Raw genomic sequence first — 19,084 nt, 5'->3', positions numbered from 1 at the left:
GGAGAAAAAGAATAAAAAAACATAATTCGTATATCATATTTATTTTATTTATGGTTATCTGACCACCAATTAAATAATTTGAATACATTTTGTAATGCGCAATTAGTATAGTGATATCCGCATCGCAGTATTATCAGCGTCCAGATTGTTTAGAGAATCTACGTCTTCGTAATCAGCATCCAGAGTCTCGATGTACACGCGCTCATCCAGAAGCAAATTCCACAGCCATTGTCGTTTTTCGTGTCCCTTGACATATACGACAGCATCGCTGTCATCGTCGTCGTCTTCGTCGTCTTCTTCCGTTCCATGCACAGCCTTTGTAATCAAACTCTTAGCTTTGCTGTATGGAATCGTTCCGTCGTCCCATTGCAGTCTATGGTGACGTATCACCCAGCATGCGCGAGACTTGTCGGCACTTGCGAGGAAATGCCATGGTATAGGGCTTGCAAAAATGTAGTGAGAGAGAACGGTCCGTTTTCTGAGAGCGGCAAACTCCTTTACAACAAACTGTCCTCCAACGAGAAAACCTTGCAGGTCTACGAACGTTGGCACGACCATGACAAGCAATTTTTCGAGACTGCGGTCGATTTCGATGTATCGTAGATTTTATTGTCTCTCTCTCTCATGTGCCAGCGATGCTCTTAGGTGATCTTGCGTACATTGGTCAACGGATTGTAGTGAACCACGCGATCGTGTATAATGAGGCAGTACGCGGTATTCATCGGTACGTTCTCTTTAGTCTCAAATTCCAATCTCACGTCCACGGTTGCGCTCTTGACCGATTCGTTTTGTCGAGAACAATCGATGATTACGAATGGACCGTTATGTAGAAAAGACGTGACGGTGAGACTCGGCTCGAGATACTCGTATCCATAGTAACCCTTGCAGAAACGCGCGTACGTTTCATACAACACGGACCATCTGTTTTTGTCGAAATCAAGATGCATATCGTCGTACGGATAACATTCCGACTTCAGATAGAGTTTCACGTTGGTTAAGTTGCAGTCGTCGAATCGGCTCGTGTCCTCAGCCATGACATTTTTGCGACCTGTTTGCAGAGCAAAGATGACGTATCGCGGTTTCTCGAGCTGAGTAGCGGTTTTGATGGCCCACGAATGCTTGGTTGTACGCTGTAACAGCGGAAACTCGTACAGATCCCACGAGCGAAAAGCCATGCTCAAGTATCGTCCGCTCTCCAAAGTGCGCAGCATCGATAGTTTTTTTATCTCAATAACACGTGCGGCCATTGTATCTTGAATAAGTCGATCACGGGATCCAACGCCGAATTTCCCATCAGGCAATTGTTGTCGTTACGAGATTGTATCAAGATCAACTCGTGACGAGCGTTGATTATCATGCGTCTGTAATCCTCGCAAAATCTCAACAGTGCGTAGAGAGGTACGCAAAAGTTAAAATATCTATCCGCGCTAGTATGCGCATCCCAGCCGGCATTCCTCAGAATAACGCTTCTGTCGGATGATGTCGTTACGTAATGTTTGAGCGTGCTGGTTACGCCCACGTTTCTGTTACGATCAATCTCCACACCATCAAGCTCGTATCGAATCTCATCGAACAGGAACACGACAAAATTATTTTCCAACACTACATCAGATCCCTCGACAACTCGGTTCTTCGTTAGTTTTCCCTCGATATATAGAAAGCTTTCGTACGGCAATGTGTACAGATCCTGTTGCTGTATAGGTATTCTTATCTCATCGCTGTACCCGAACGTCGTATTGGCGAACGGGTTGTACACATGAGTCTCAATTTTAACGATGCGATCGTCAAAGATTGGCTCGTCTTCGATGTTTAGGATATTAGTCATTTCACAAGTTGCGCACCGCGAATCCTAAAGCTTGTAAAAATTTAACGTTCGACGCGTTAAGTTTCTTCCTCTTCTTGACGCAACCGAATGAGCGAATATTGTCGATCGATGTTTTCTTTGTGAAAGATGCGTTATCTCTCTATGCTTCGCTTCGTTCAACACGAGCATCTCAAATGTCACGCTCGCGTTATCGCTGTCGCCGTCGTACGTGCAATCTGACGGTGATCTCTTCTCCTCTGAAATCGAGCAATCGTCCGTTTTGGTCAACAATGCGTATCGTTAGCTCCATAATGCTCCGTACGATGACTGGCAGGTAAATGATCTGCATCGGCCTTTCCGATATCTTATATCCTGGCGGCACGTTCGGCGAAAATTCGTGTATCGTGTGCACACTTTTGTCGTTGCTGTATGCGCCCGCGGTCACGTTGCACTCTACACGGATAATGTTTACGTTCATTATGTTGATCGACACGTCCGATTCGTGCCATCTTCGCGGTTGCAGTATACGCCTCGAGAAACCCAGCAGCGATCCAATGTTATGAGACTTGTTAAAGTTTATTCTGTAGACGCATTTAATCTCACACCTCATCGTGTTGTAATTTGCGCGGAGCACTATTGAGTATTCTCCAATCACGTCATCGCCGCGCGCAGTGTCACCAGCGTTACCCTGGGGCGCGTCGCGTCGCGGATGTTTCCATAAAATCTCACGTTTCAAAAATTCATTTATGGCATGCAGTTCATACGACCCCTCGGGAATCGTAATTTCTGCATCGTCTTTGCCAAAATAAAATGTATTGTTCGAAGCGTTTACATTCGGTATCGTGTAAGTCTCCAAAATTGTTAGATCAAGCTCGTAGTCATCGTCGCTCAAATCTATGGCTGAAGAGTAATTTGTCGCGAGAACGCTGCTCTTCCCGCTCAACATAAGCGTCAGCGACTTGATGGAAAAAGCGTTCGACGAATACTGAGACGTCGCGACATTTTGTCGGACTTTATAAATTCACGCGCGTCGGTCGTTTTGGAGAAGAAACCACAAGCACAACTGTCCGCAGACGCTCTGATCGTACGTCTGATAGGGCGTTCTATTGTACTCTATCGTAGCATCGTCTCCGAAATATCAGTTCCTTGGGCGGTCGAAGATTACCGAAACTGTCAAAGTACACAACGCGATTGTTTCTCTTTGCGTACGCTACCCAATGAGTACCGGGACCCGTCGTGTCGTCCAGATTTACGATACCGCTCTCTTTTCGACGTGCGCCGCTAATCGGTAATGCGTCATGCATAAAAACGCCTCTAAAGTACGGTACGCGTATACGCTTCGCCAGCTGATCCAATTGTACATGTATCACTTTGGTGATTACACCCGTAGGTATTTTTATCGTCTCTTTGGCATTTTTTTTTCTTTTTTCGCTGTTACTCCTCGTCCGCGTTTGTACGGAGCGAGATACAGTCCCCGTCCGTATTTGTACAGAGCGAGATACAATCCCTGTCCGCGCGTTTCCATCGCGCGACGTTGCAGTTCCTCGAGTTGACGTTGCGCGACTTTCCTGTCGTTTACCGCTTTCGCCACGCTGGCCGCTCCGCCGATTAAGGACCCGAGAACGCCCAAAATTGGCAAAATCGGTAACACACTACCTCGCCGTTGGAAGTATTCGTTTCTTTTCTTTGCCGGTTTTTTTCTTCACCTTCATACTCATGCCGATCTTAGTCTTGGCTTTCATCGCTATCCAAACAGCTACAGCTGCAGCTTTCTCGCTCAGAGCCGAATCTCTCACAATGACGCGTCTTAAGGCTTTATCGGCGAGTACCTTGTCCGCCGCGTGTCTGTCGGTGAGATCGTTGCTCTGAGAACGCAATGTCGTGTTCACGGCACGCCGGGTCCAGTGGATTTATGCCCATTTCACCGTTGGAAATAGCGGGCGTAAAAAGAGTGGCAGGCGTGAGCAATATACCAACCGCCATGAAGTTAAACGACAACAAGATCGATTACGTGCATTGGGACGATCCCAACGAACTGGTGGATCGATTCCGATTGCTCGACGCTTCGCACCGAGCTGGTAACAACGCTCACGACAACGAGATGCTGTCGATCATCGAGGAACTTCGCGAAGCTGGCATTATTATAAATTAATCGCGTATCGACGAAACGAGCCAGTCGATTAAGTCAGTGAGGAAAAAAATAATTTTAAATTGTATATCTTATTTACTATTAAACATCGAAACATGCGATCCGATGGACGTGAAAAAAATGTTAGCTCCGAGAGGCGACGACTCGTTGAGGAATTGCACGCTCCGGCGAAGAGAAATTTTCCGCGAAGACGTGTCATAATTCGGGGCTATGACGATCTGTGGCAGGCTGACATCGTCGAGATGCGTCCGTACTCGAGTTTCAACAGAGGTCATCACATACTCATCGTCATGGATGCGTTGAGCAAGTACGCCTGGGCCGTACCGCTCAAGAGTAAGGTCGGAAGCGAGACGGCTAACGCTATCGCTAAGATAATTCGAGAGAGCGGAAGATGCCCGAGAAACTTGCAAACGGATATGGGAAAGGAATTTTACAATGCCGATGTGCAAAAACTCTTGAAAAAACACAACGTTAATCATTATTCCACGTATACAGTGTTGAAAGCATCGATCGTCGAGCGATTCAATCGCACGCTTAAGAACGACATGTGGAAGATGTTTACGCTCAACGGCACTTACAAGTGGGTCGACGCGCTACCGCGTCTCGTGTCAGATTACAACGCGCGCAAGCATCGCACTATCGGCATGCGACCCGTTGACGTAACTCCCGCGATCGCCAAAAGACTCTTGGATACGGTATACAGCGCGATAAAGATCGCAGGTCCAGCAAAATTCAAAGTAGGCGAATCGGTACGCGTGAGCAAGTACAAGACAATTTTCGAAAAAGGTTACACGCCAAATTGGACCATCGAGGTGTTTAAGATCGTAAAGTGCAGCGTACTAATCCCGTAACTTATCTGCTCGAGGACTATCGCGGAAAATCGGTCGCGGACGCGTTCTACGAGCACGAATTGCATCGCGCGATTCATCCGGACGTGTATCCCGTGGAGAAAATACTACGCAGGAAGGGAGATAAGGTTTACATCAAGTGGCTGGGATTCGATAGATCGCATAACTCATGGATAAACAAAAGCAGTGTGATTTAATTCATTTTTCTTATTTTTGTAATGTATAAAAAAAATAAATATACACTGTATACATGTATACAAAGAGTTTTTATTATTTTTTTCTTCCATTACATTTTTTAAACTATACATGTATGTAACTTACGAGAACACATATAAAACTACATGTATTATAAACAATATGTATTAAGCTAAGTATACATTAAATAAATCGAAGAGAGAATTAAAGCTAATTCCTCAGCAAGCAGGATCTTAGTTGCTATTATAAATTTTATATATAAAATAAATTTTATTGTAAAACTACATATAAAAACTATAAAAAAATACATACATCTATATTACATATATAACTGTATCGTATCGTATAAAACAGTATCCTATAAAACTACAAGAATACATACGTTCATACATACATACATAGATATGATACATAAGTACATACACACATACATACGTGCATATATGCATACATATAAACTATATAAAAAATATAAAAATATATGTACATTGTATAAACATGTATATATATATATATATTACAATGGAATCCGCCAATGTCCCCACGGTAACGTCTCCGTCGAATCCGGTACGATGTATCGTTTGTCGTCGTACGGATTCAGAGCGATTTTCGACTCGGACACCGTGTATACTTGGTGTAGCTTGGATTTTATACACGACTGGCGACGAGTCATTTTGATCTCTTCCTTCAAGCACCGCATATAATCGTCGAACGTTATTGTTCGCGTTACGACGTTATTCTTTACACCTTTCGCCTTTTTAATGTCTTTTCTGCCGTCCACTCTCACCGCGTACATCTTCGCTCTGGGTCCGACGAATTCCGTCATTATCGCACCGTTATTCTCATCCTTCATTAGACCAGGTACTTTTTTATTCGCGAGAGGCATCCCGTACGCGTTGTTCGGTGAATAATCGCTCGTATCGAATCTAGCGATATCGCGTTTCATCGTCTCGTACACATCATCGCACTCGATGTGGTAACGAGACTGTCCGTGTCGGTGTACATGATCTTACATTTCTCGCGATACAGCGGTGACATGTATTCGTGGTGAAATTCGTACAAGCAGATTTTCGATATGTCGAGTATACACATATCCACGTAAATCGGCTTGTTGAATTTTACCTCGAATTTACGCATTTCGACGGCGATTAAGTTTTCCGCAAAGACGCTGCGGCTGTGGAAATTTGGTTTCGCGATTATTGCCTCCGCGCCATATCATCCGTCCCATTTGGTCAAAAGTTTAACGTCAACGTGATTGCGCACATTTTCCATTATTTTACCGAATACCGCGTTGTTCATTAATTTGTACAAATTTTTTTCGAAATTGTTTTTCGCGTACATTCTAAAGTGTGTATTGAGTTCGATGTAATCGCGGAGCCAGGCGGATTGAGCAAATTGTAGTACGCGATATATCTTTGCGATACAAAGACCATGGCGCGTACATTGCTGCAGGTTGCGATAATGAATGATGTACCGCTTCTTATCATATAACGTCGCGAGAAGTTTATCCTGCCGCGTGCCGGGTGGTTTATCGCGCGTCGGACAGAAAGGCAGGTCAGTGTGTCGATCGTGCAAATGATGCGGATACTCGAGATCGACCTCGAGAATATAACCCGTAGACGAATCCGGAGCGATCGCGCACGCATCAAAGTTCTCAATGTCTTCCATCCATCGAAATTCGGCATAGGACAGCGGTTGACACATCGCCCATTCGTACAGATTATTTATGTCAAAGTACATAAGGTATGATGACGGTTTCAACAGGTCGTACGAACGCATGTACTTGTAATTGGCCTGCGCGTATCTGCCGGAACATTGACTGAGACCGCCGCGTATACCGCGTTCGATAAACATAACCATATTGATGTCGGTGAGCAACTCAAATTTTACGCGCGTATGTTTCAACATGGCGTCCCACGTGAAACCTGGCAATGTGTAGTAATGCGCAGGATCGAATCCATAACTCGCGATGCAACTTTCGCGGAAATTTTCGAAAACGTCGGCCAATAACAAGACATCGGTCTTAAGATATAGATCGCTGTATTCGCCGAGCGTTCGGATGGAGAACCGCTGCCAGACGTTCGCGGTGTGCGCGTAATCGTTCTCCGACACCGTGTCACCGGTCAACGAGCTATAGAACGATTTCCGCGGTAGTAGGTGCGTGTCCTGCAGCTTGTCCGCGCGATCCACGTATTCGTACGGAAAGACACCTTTGCGCGTCAACAAGTCAAAATCTTCGTTTGATATCGTGGAAAATTCGGAACGTAAAATTTTTAATTTTTCTTTCGTTAGAAAAGATGCCAATTTATCAAGGCTGGTATTTAAAAATTTGTACGAATCTATGAACCGCAAGTGTACGCAATTTCGCGAATCTGATCTCTCGGTGGTATCTTGAACGTGTTTTGTAAACGAAATATATTTTTCTTTTGTTATCGGCAGCACGTCGAGCCTGCCTTCGAACGCCGTAGCTATTTTGATGATAAAGTACGCGTCATAACCGGATAAGTTGTGAAATACTATGGGAATGCAATATGAATCTTTATAATTTAGATTACAATTTGAGCGCGGGACCACGGTAACGACCGGTAAGATGGCAATGATCGCGTATCCGCGTGTCGTCCGACGCAAATGGTTTCTCGCAAATGTGACAACGCGTCGTGCTACGATATGCCTCCCACTGCTCTCTTGACAACGTTTCCATGGGGACATTCGCAGATAACAGAATTTTTACTTGATGCGCCAAATCTTCGAGTTGCCGAACGAACCACGCAACGCAGTCTTCGCCGCGACGAAATCGGTATATCGATAACATGTCGTCGTACGAGCATCGCACGTAGTATCCGATACTAAATATCTCGTGCTGCTAGTAGGTGTACGATGCGTCTTCCCTCTCTGCCGATTCCGTTCACCGTAATACGCACTCCAAGTCCGCGTAAACGATGAATGGAAGTCGTTTCTTATTCGTGTGGTTCTTGAATTCGAGCCACTTGTCGTCCTCGCTTGGCAGTCGGATGGCGCAATCGTTCATCTTTTCGCAATCTTTCAGACGAACTGAAGTAATGTAGACATCTGCAAACGGAAAATATGATTTTTTAATAAACAATTTATAAGTGAATTTCATAAGAGAAATAATAAAATTTGTTAAAATACATATCGGTCGCAAAAGTATTTTTTGTGTTCTTTTTTACTCAGTTGCGAACTCACAAGACGGGACAGATCCTTGATGTATGCGAAGTGCCCCGCGTTGTCATCGCGCGGATCCTGCACGTACAATAGATTTGTGTGTTTCTCCATCTTCCTTGATGTCAGCCATATCGGGAGAATCTCCTTTCCTCCCTCGAAGCCGTAAAATCCTCAAGCCGTTGAGATGTCATTGAGATGTTCGAACTTCTTTATTTGATCTAACGTCATCAGAAACGTAATGTCTTGCAGTTTAACACTGTCGTATAATGCGGGTACGACAATTCCCGATTTGTATTCCTTTCAGCCGGATGCAGAGCCGCGATCATCGACCACGCGAAACACGCATTGTCCTTGGATCGTACATTGATCACCGCTCGCTTTAACATAATTTTTCGCGGTAATTCGATGTAACATCCCGCGATTGGATTATATTTATTCACTTTTACAGTCAAATTTAGAATTCGCGATAACGCCCACTGTCGCGTTCTTGAAATTTTTCGAGCGACGCCAACGTTGGTTCGATAACGTACTGCTCGTACCACTCGTCCAAATTTGACACTCGAAAGAGTTCACTATTTTTAGTGTTTATACTTTTGTTCGCACGTTTATCGCTCGTCACAAACTCGCCGTTAAATGCAGTGTTCACTTTCACACTATCGTGTCTTTGTAGAATATCTCGCACTCGCTCGAGCACTACACCACCAGCGTCTTCTAAAAATTGTCGCGGCTCGATATAGTCCACATTGATTACCGCACCAGTCAATATACGGTTTTCAAATGTCTATCGATTTTTCGCCAAACGAGAGATCCAGTGTCTCTACTCGCGTACTTACCACCAACGTGCACGAAACGTCTTTCTAGTTGTACTTTTGCACCCGCGAGTCGCGCGGTCCTCGCCACTGCAGATTGTCTATTTGCAACGGTGAGTCGAGGACGGCTAAGTTCCTCGAGTTGTTCGATGCACTCCTCACATCGTTGAAACCACGCGAAACACTCCACCAAGGTAGCGACTTGGCTGCACTGCTCCAGCAGCTCGCGTTCCGCTCTAGGTGTTCCATATTGCAAAATCTTGATTCTTTTAAATTGTTGTTGTATTGTCTCATCAAAACAATTTTACATTTTTTTACTTTCTTTTTTTCTTTTCTCTATAGCTGCTTTAACTTTAGTCAATATATAAAGCGTTGCATTTCCGACATGTCCGGAGATTGATGGGAATAGAACAACCATATATGATTATCCTCGCTTCTTGGAATTATTTCTGCTACTTTTTGCCGCGAGAGAGATAGTAATATATTGTATGCGTGTCCTCTATAATGATAATATGTGCACGCTTCCAGAAGTATTTCCGCTCTCTCAGAAGGAGCGAAGAAGCAGAGAGTCGAATTGTAGCGTCCCTTAACTCTTGGATGAGGAATCAGGAAATGGGGAGTTGAGGTATAGTGTCTCTTTATAAAATACACCGCCACGTTCACTGATAGATGAGAGATTGAATCCCATAATGGAGAATTTGTTAATTCTTCCAATGACCTTTCCATATTGTTTTTATATCACAGCACACTCTTCCACTTGCATATGACTCGTTCACAATGTTGTCTTTTTTCAATTTGTGCAAATTGGGCACATGTTGCATAGCATTATCACACAGACGGACTGTTGGCAATTGGAGCAAAATCGGCTGTTTAGCGCATTGAGAGTATCTATCTCGTGCTTCCTAACGGCATACAATACTCCAATGTCAGTGTCCGCCAGACGAACCATGCATTCGGCACACAGAGTTAGTGCATCACCCGTTGAATGATAAAATTGTATTAAACAATACTTTTTATTATTATTCAACGCAAGGAGTTCCGAACGGGTAACAATTTTTTCTGCGTAATCCGTAAGGTCATCACTTTGATCACTTACGTAATTGCTATCGTCAGACAATGCGTGCTCTTCGTCTTCAATATCAATGTCAATATTGTCAATACTGTCAATCTCCATTTCTTCTTCATTTTCAAACACTTCGTCCATTATATTCACAAAGTCTTCATCATCCATATTAAACACTTTTCTATATTTAACACATTATCCATTTTCACCGTCAACTATTTTTTTCACACACATTAGACTTCCATCTACTGTGATCCTGCACACCACATGACCCATTATATATCATCGACAATTTCTTTGTCCCTTTGTCGGAGCATCATCATAGGTCTTCCCAATTTGTTTATAGCAGCCGGAGTATCGGCGCTTCTCTTGACACGCCGCGACACGTACGTCGATTTCTACGAAGAGCTATCTTTTTGCGGGCTCTTCCTAGAAAAAAAAATTTGAACGTCATCGCGCTCCTTTGCGAACATGTCGCTACATGTTTGATTGCAACAATGAAATTCCTAGAAAAAAAAGGGGGGAAGAAGGGGGAAGTTAACGGTTTGCCATGTCAAAAATTTACCCGATCAGTCCTCCTCCTCCATCGAACGATCTGCACGACAAAAAAGATACTCCGCTCCTCCATCATTCGAACAACACGCAATGTATTTCGCCAAAGGACGCAGCGCCCCGTACAATGGCGAAAAACAAAAGAAGGAATGTAACGCGTAAGTTTCAACTGCATTTTTTTTATTTTCTCTTTTTTCCAATATTGTGCAATATTATATATTTAATTTCCACAGTATTTTGGTGGAGCGTCGCGCGGTGCGCTTACTGAGCAGACGTTACACTCTGACGGCCACGGGTTACAAATTTCTGGAAATTGGAATCAACGTTGGTCCACCGAGCTACGTGGAGATCGCTCTGGGAGATCATCGGGGACAGGAATTGATACTGTCTCTCGAAACGTGGAAGGGACTCTACGAGCAATGATGGAATATCTATAAATTGCTGCGAAACGATTACAAAGACAATTTTATAAGTGTCGGACCATTAACCGTCAGAGTTTACAGATGTCAGATGAACGACGTTACACTCGTACGTCTTGAATCTTTGAACGTACGCGTAACGATGATCGAATCGACCCTGCGCCGTATGTTTGATCTGGACGAATATATCGATATGACGTTCGATCGACTCGTCAGATTCGTCGATACGATACTAAGTATACGCGATTCTCCAACATCGCGTCTGTTGTAACAGATCCCGAGGAAGTGCCGAATGCGATACGCGATTGCGATATCTTCGATAGACGTCAACTCGTCGATTGCGAGCTGTTAGCTTTAGTTTTTAGTGTATAAGAAAAAAACATGTGAATAAAAAAATTTCACACTTAAAAATGTATTCAATTTGTTTAAAAATATAAACATATATAATATGCAAAAAACATGTATTTTTTTCATTTCGTTCTTCCCCACCATAAAATAATTAGAAAAATAACATTCGCCATAAGAGAGAGAGAGAGCCGCAACGGAAGAGATAATAGGTATACGATAGAGATATTTATTTTTTTACTCGGCGGCGGTGGCGGCGGCGGGCGCGGCGGCCCCCCCCCCCCCCGACGTCATGTCCACGCGTCCAATTTTTTATATCATCTTCGCCGCCCATTTTGTTTATATCGCCTTGCTATCTTATCCTATTTGTTTATCTCACCTCGTTTCGTCTTTCTTCACTAACCCTCCCCCCCTCCCCCGTGACGTCATGTCCTTCGAGTCGCAATTTTCTATTTGTTTATCTATATATTTATCTACTTGTTTATCTATTTGTTTATATTATCTTTACCGAATCCTACTATCTTGTCTACCCCCCCCCCGCGGCTCCGTTCAAAGGATCGCCGCCTCTGACTTTTCCCTCCCCTCTTGCTCGCGCCATCCGTTCCCTCCCGCACACCCGCACCCCCCCTCAACGCTTCTGAGTTAGAACCGGCCTAGTATACCTATTTCGGAAACAGCGGAAAGTTCGCGATTGGTCAGATTTTCGATACGCGCGATACGCTCCATGGAACGGCACCCTAAAAGTCGTAGCGCCACACGGCTAACAAAAAAAATGGAGAAATATGCAAATCTGTTGTGCAAAATCCGCGCGACGGTATATCCGCCCTGATAATACGGGGCACTTCGCCTTCATTAAAAACATGTTTTGCCTCGTCAGTTCACAAATCAACAGAAAGAAATGCAAGAAATTCTTTTGCAATCGATATGTAAACACATTTTTTAACAAATCGTAAAATATTTTATAATTGTTTTTTAAAGATTAAAAAGAATCATTCTCTTTTTGCAGATGTCTGCATTGTTTTAGTTCATCCGAGAAATTGTAATTGCACACGATGAACGATTGTGTCGATTACCAAACGAGGACGACAAGTGGCTCGTGTTCAAGAACCATTGCAAAAAAGAACGACTTCCATTTATTATCTATGCGGATCTAGAGCGCATACTGCGAAAGATGAAACCGGAGAAAGAAGACACATCATATACATATCAGCAGCACAAAGTATTTAGCGTTGGATACGTGCGATGTTTGGACGACGACGCGTTATCAACGTATCAATTTCGTTGCGGTGAGGACTGCGTTGCATTACATTCGTGCAACAACTCGAAGACTTGGCGCATCGCATAAAAATTCTCTTATCTGCGAATGTCTCCATGAAAACATTGTCGAGAGAACAGTGAGAGGTTTACCATGGCGCGACGCGTTATCATATTTGCAAAAAATTATTTGCACCAGACGACACGTGAGTATTGCCATATATGCGATCATTGCCATCTTATCGGTCGTTATTGTCGTCCCGCGCATTCAAATTGTAACTTAAATTACAAAGACTCGCATTGTATTCCCGTAGTATTCCATAATTTATCTGATTATGATGCACACTTTGTTATCATGAAAATAACGGCGTACGAAGACAGGATCGACGTGTTGCCGATAACTAAGGAAAAATATATTTCGTTTACATGTTAAAAATACTATGAAGTTAGATTCGCGAAATTGCGTACAATTACGATTCATTGATTCATACAAATTTTTAAGTACAAGCCTCGATAAATTGGTATCTTTTTTAAGCAAAGAGAAATTAAAAATTTTACGTTCTCAATTTTCTACGTTATTGAACGAAGATTTTGATTTATTGACGCGTGAAGGTGTCTTTCCCTACGAATGTGGATCGCGCGGACAAACTGCAAGACATGTGCCTATCACCGCACGAATCATTCTATAGCTCATTGACCGACACAGTGTCGGAGAACGCGCACGCCTTGAATGTCTGGCAACGGTTTTCCTTAGGCGAGTATAGCGCTCTATATTTGAAGACCGATGTCTTGTTATTGGCATTTTCGAAAATTTCTGAAAGTTGCATCCAAAGTTACAGTCTCGATCCCACGCATTAGTATACTTTGCCAGGTTTCACGTGAGACGCCATGTTGAAACACACACGCGTAAAATTTGAGTTGTTTATCGACATCGATATGATCACTCACGGGTTATATTCTCGAGATTATATTCTCGAATATCTGCATCATCTACACACACCGACCTACCTTTCTGTCCGACGCGTGATAAGCCACTCGACATGCGGCAGGATAAATTTCTCGCGATGCTATACGATAAGAAACGATGCGTCATCCACCGCAATAAAATGGAGGCTTTGCTATATGCAAATCTAGTACCTGTTGAAGGAGTAGGTGTCCTATTGTTCGTACTGGATTCCGAGCTTAATTTTATAAAATTTGAGACATATCTACGAGATAGTCTATCCAGGTGTAATTGTCCTCCTTTTTAAGTATAAGACGTTTTTCAGGATAAGAGTGGCGTTGGAGAGTGTCGCCGCGATCCGACCTGCATTTATCGAAAGAATAGGACCATCATCTTTCTGAAGTACCAGTCGTGGGGATTCGAGAATATACATGTATATATGTATATGTAGTGTATGTATATATGTGTGTATCATTGAATTGTGACATGTTATTCTAAACACGTTATTTGCGATAAATATCATCACATGCCTCTGTGATCAAAAGGATAAGATGCCTGTTCGGTAAGTAGGAGATCTAGGTTCGATCCCTGGCTAAAGTGATATTTTTCGCAAAAATAATTGTGGATTTTTACGACTGGTCGGGCCCCGACATGGCTGACACGCTCTCCCTTCTTATCCTCTTTTTATAAAACTAAGATCACCAAGTATAATTATAAAAATAATAAAATGGAAGAAAATGGAAGAAAATAAAATAGAATGCTTGCAGCAGTGCACACGCCACGATCTTCGTATCGCAAAGATACATCACATTACAATTACAATTCGCTCAATCCACCTTCGTGATTACATCAAACTAAATACACAGTTATACAGTTTAGACCGTACGCGAAAAAGGATTTCGAAAAAAATTTGTATAAATTGATGAACAATGCGGTATTCGGCTAAACGATGGAAAATGTTCAAAATCATATAAATGTAAAACTAGTAACGAAATGAAACGGACGGTACGGTGCGAAGACAATGATCGCGAAACCAAATTTCCACAACCGCAGCGTCTTTGCGAAAAATTTAATCGCCGTCGAACTGCGTAAACTCGAGGTGAAGTTCAACAAGCTGATTTACATGTGTATACTCGACATATCGAAAATCTGCTTGTACGAATTTCATCATAAATATATGTTATCGTTGTATCGCAACAAATGCAAAATTATATACACCGACACAGTCTTGTTTACTACATCGAGTGCGACAATGTTTACGAGACAATGCTATATGAGACGACAAAACGCGATATTGTTCGACAAAAGCAATTATCCAACGGACAACGCGTATGCCTTGCGAATAAAAAAGTACCCGGTCTAATGAATGGACAAGAATAATGGTGCGATAATGACGGAATTTGTCGGACTCACAAGGGACCTGTCACAACTGTCCGGAACCGATTTGATTCTCCTTGAAATATGTTATTAAACACAAAAATCTAAAAGACACATATTTTTTTATGTGTCCAATTGGAGTTTAGAGGTGAAACAACTCCTCGAAGGCTAACCTATATATTTGATTTCCATCAATTATCAACGAAACGGTGAGATACATAAAAAAATGTTTTTAGACAAAACTTTTATAATTTTTTATGTACTTTATAATTGTGTATTTAGATTTTTTTAAAATTTAATATTTTTCAAACTATCCTTACTTCACTATTATTTTTACGTACTTTAAATTTTTCCTAAAAATAAAAATTGAAGGGAATTTTATGCCAAATTCAACCGTATAAAATTATTTTACAAAATCGCATTTTTCAGAAATAACCTGAAAACGTCGTTATATGCATTGTTTATACTTTTACGTAGCACTTGCGTGGCAAAATTGTGTTTCTGCTTTATGTATTATAAATAATAATAACAATAATAATAATTTTCATTGTTTTTTCTTAATTATACATATAAAAACATTTACTCCCTTTATTTATTCTTCATATATCTTATTATTATAATACCTTAAGTTTAAAATTATTTTTATTTGCTTACAAATGCTTTTGCTTTTCTGCATTATGTATTATAAATAATAATAGTGATAATAACTCTTATTCGTTTTATTTAATTACATATATAACATATAATATAATTACATATATAAAAATCCATTTCTTCATTCATCCCTTATATTGCTATGATATCATATATTATATATATATATATATATATATATATATAGATGATATTATTATTATTATTATATTATTTATATCATTCATTATAGATATTACAATAATAATATTCCATAAAAAAATGTTTTAAACATACTAATCCTTTACATCAAGAACATCTTACTACAGCTATATTGTTGCAATTTTCGATATCACATGTTGAAATTTCTTCAAAACTAAATTTTACTGGATTTTTAAATTCCTCTGGGCTTTTATTCGTATATCCACGAATATTTAAATAAGTTATAATATCAAGGAGATGATAACTAATTATATATCAAAAATTGTAATTTTATTATTTTGTTGATGTAAATTTATATCACTTTCCAATAATAAAATGGTGTCAGAAAAATTTTTAGCAAAATTTTTCCAAAGCCGAAATCCATAAACATCTTGTATTTTCCCTGTAATATCTTTTGGAATTATCACACTGATTTTTCTGTTTGACCGGCATCGATTCCTAGGGATCGACACTAGTCTTTTTGTTTGGGGTCGATCCTAGGGTCTGACATTACATTTTTTATCTGGATGTCGGCCCGTGGTTGTGGATCGATATTGTCAAAATTATCAAATAAAATTGGTGATTTATAAAATATAAAAACGACATATTTACATTTTTTTCATTTCATCATATTATAATTTATTAAAGCTAAATATAAATTTGATTTTTTTTTCATCGTAAAACGTTACGACGTAAATTTACGTTACGTTTATTTATTTTTGTGTTTTTACTTCCTATGTTAATATATTGGCCGAATTTTAAAAAAAGATTAGAACAGAATAGTCGCGTCGAGCATGTCATCTTTTGTTTATGTTCCATATGACCCAGCTCGCGCTCAACTTTCTGCTGGTCGATTGAAAAGCACATCAAAATTGGTTCCGTAGCCAACATGTAATGAAATTATTATCACTTCTTATATCACAAACACGTATTTTAAGAGTAACATTATTATTTATTTCTTATGACAAAATCATGTCTTTTGACGTGACTTTTTTCAAAACATTAGGAGTATTCTTTAGAATGGCTAAATAATATAATAACATAATTATTTTAATATTTATAAAAAATAATAAAAAATTGATAAATTTGTGTTACAAAATAAATGTATCATAAACATTAAAAAATGATTATGTTAAGTATATTTAGGAATTAGTGTATAAAGACAATGTAAACAAATAAGAGTATAAGTAAATAAAAATAATTTTAAACTTAAGGTACTATAATAATAAAATATATGAAGAATGAATGAAAGAAGTGAATGTTTTTATATGAATAATTAAAGAAAAACAATGAAAATTATTATTGTTATTATTATTTGATACATAAAGTAGAAACATAATTTTGTCATGCAAGCGCTACATAAAAGTACAAACGATGCATATAGCGACGTTTTCAAGTTATTTCGGAAAAATGCGATTTTGTAAAATAATTTTATTATATACAGTTGAATTTGGCATAAAATTCTATTTAATTTTTATTCTTAAGAAAAATTTAAATTATGTAAAAATAATAATGGGGAGTGGAGATAGTTTGAAAAATATTAAATTTTAAAAAAATCTAAATACACAGTAAAGTACATAAGAAATTATAAAAGTTTTGTTTAAAACATTTTTTTATATATCTTATTGTTTGAGAAATAGCTAGGGTGATAAGAATACTGGAACTGTGAGTGACGTTTCGAGTAAGGCTATATAGTGATTAATTTATTCCGATATCAAAAATATCATAGATTGCTAGTTTTGAGATTTCCAATGTCATAAGAGTATGTGAGACACGTCACGAGTTGAACACTAAACAAGCAAAAAAAGTTTAAATTTCATGAGAAGTCCGAAACCGATGAGCCGAATGATATTCCGCGAATCTTGGAGAGATTATATATGCTCTCTAAGTGAGCAAGCCCAATGATGAGAAAAATGACCAAGGATTCACTGGTCGGCCACGTGAACGCTACGTAATGAGCACGAGTTCGTCTTGGTGTAGTCTTGAGATAATTCGGCAGCCTCCTTATCATTTCACTTCACTGAACCTTTCGCTCATCGAAAGGTTCAGTGATTCTTGATAAAGCTGTCTTTTTATAATTCTATTAACGAGTACCTCACGAGAGCGAAGGTCTAATCAGAGCGATATGCGAGGCGCATAATGGTCGAAACGAGAGTCAAGAGTAAGAGCGCAATAGAGAAGAAAGCTGCGAGCGCGCTCAGGCGGCCAATTTCGGACGATCATGAATAACGCATGCGTCCGTGAAGTGCTGCCATCTCAGAAAAAGACGCCTGCGCGAAACTTTCAATGATAAGATAGGTTCATTTTTGAACACTCATCATTTCATTGATAATTCCGTTAGAAATCAAAAATATATAGGTTAGTCTTTAAAAGGTTGTTTCACCCCTTAAAACTCCGATTAAACACATATAAAAAAAAACTGTCTCTTAGATTTTGTGTTTAATAACATATTTCAAGGAGAATCAAATCGGTTCCGGATAGTTGTGACAGGTTCCTTGTCAAAGCGAAGATATACGTGGTGAAGGTGGACAGCAAAAAGAACACTAAAAAGGCGAAAGATGTAAAGAATAATCGTAGCGCGAACAATAATCTTTGATGATTACACGCAGTGTTTGAGCGAAGAAATCGAAATGATTCGTCGTCAGTCATGTGTGAGATCAAAACTACACAAAATATATATGGTGTCCGAATAAAAAATTGCTTTGAGTCCGTACGATGACAAACGATACATTGTATCGGATTCGACGGAGACGTTACCGTGAGAACATTGGACCCCTTTGTAATATATATGTGTGTGAGTGTGTGTGTGTGTGTGTGTGTGTGTGTGTGTGTGTGTGTGTGTGTGTGTGCGCGCGTGCGAGGATCGTTTGATAAGTCAAGTAAAAAAACAATAAAATCCCCTATTTTCTGGAAAATTTTTTTTCACTTTTCGACGTAATCTCCTTGAAGTTCTACACACTTAGTCCAGCAGTGTTCTAATTTTTCCCTTCGGAAAAGTAAGAAGTCCGAGGCCTTCAAAATACGCATTCACAGCAGCGATGACCTCCTCATCGGACGAAAATTTCTTTTCCCCGAGCCAGATCTTGAGGTTTGGGAATAGAAAGAAGTCACAAGGGACCAAATCAAGAGAATAGGGTCGATGGGGCAGCAATTCGAATCTTAATTCATGCAATTTTGCCATTGTGACTGTGGAGGTGAGCCGGAGCATTGTCATGTGAAAGATGACTTTTTTGCGCGTCAATCTCGGCCGTTTCATTTGCAGCTCTCCGTACAAACGATTCAGAAGTGTAGAATAATATGCTCCTGTAA

The 19,084-nt window shown here is 40.3% G+C and overlaps 1 long non-coding RNA gene across 1 annotated transcript in view; it reads left to right on the top strand.

Annotated features, from left to right (window-relative positions):
• Nucleotides 1-19,084, top strand: part of LOC148935747 (uncharacterized) — a 292,726-nt gene that overhangs the window by 21,480 nt on the left and 252,162 nt on the right. Inside the window, exon 3 of the long non-coding RNA XR_016140226.1 lies at nucleotides 12,374-12,827. This is a non-coding gene — a long non-coding RNA (uncharacterized LOC148935747). The remainder of the gene's footprint in view (nucleotides 1-12,373; nucleotides 12,828-19,084) is intronic.

Source organism: Pogonomyrmex barbatus, unplaced genomic scaffold (genome assembly GCF_055798465.1).
Source record: "Pogonomyrmex barbatus isolate J1 unplaced genomic scaffold, ASM5579846v1 scaffold4, whole genome shotgun sequence".
Taxonomy (NCBI): Eukaryota; Metazoa; Arthropoda; class Insecta; order Hymenoptera; family Formicidae; genus Pogonomyrmex; species Pogonomyrmex barbatus.
Note: the sequence above shows the minus strand (reverse complement) of the source record. Positions and strands in the feature narration are given on the sequence as shown.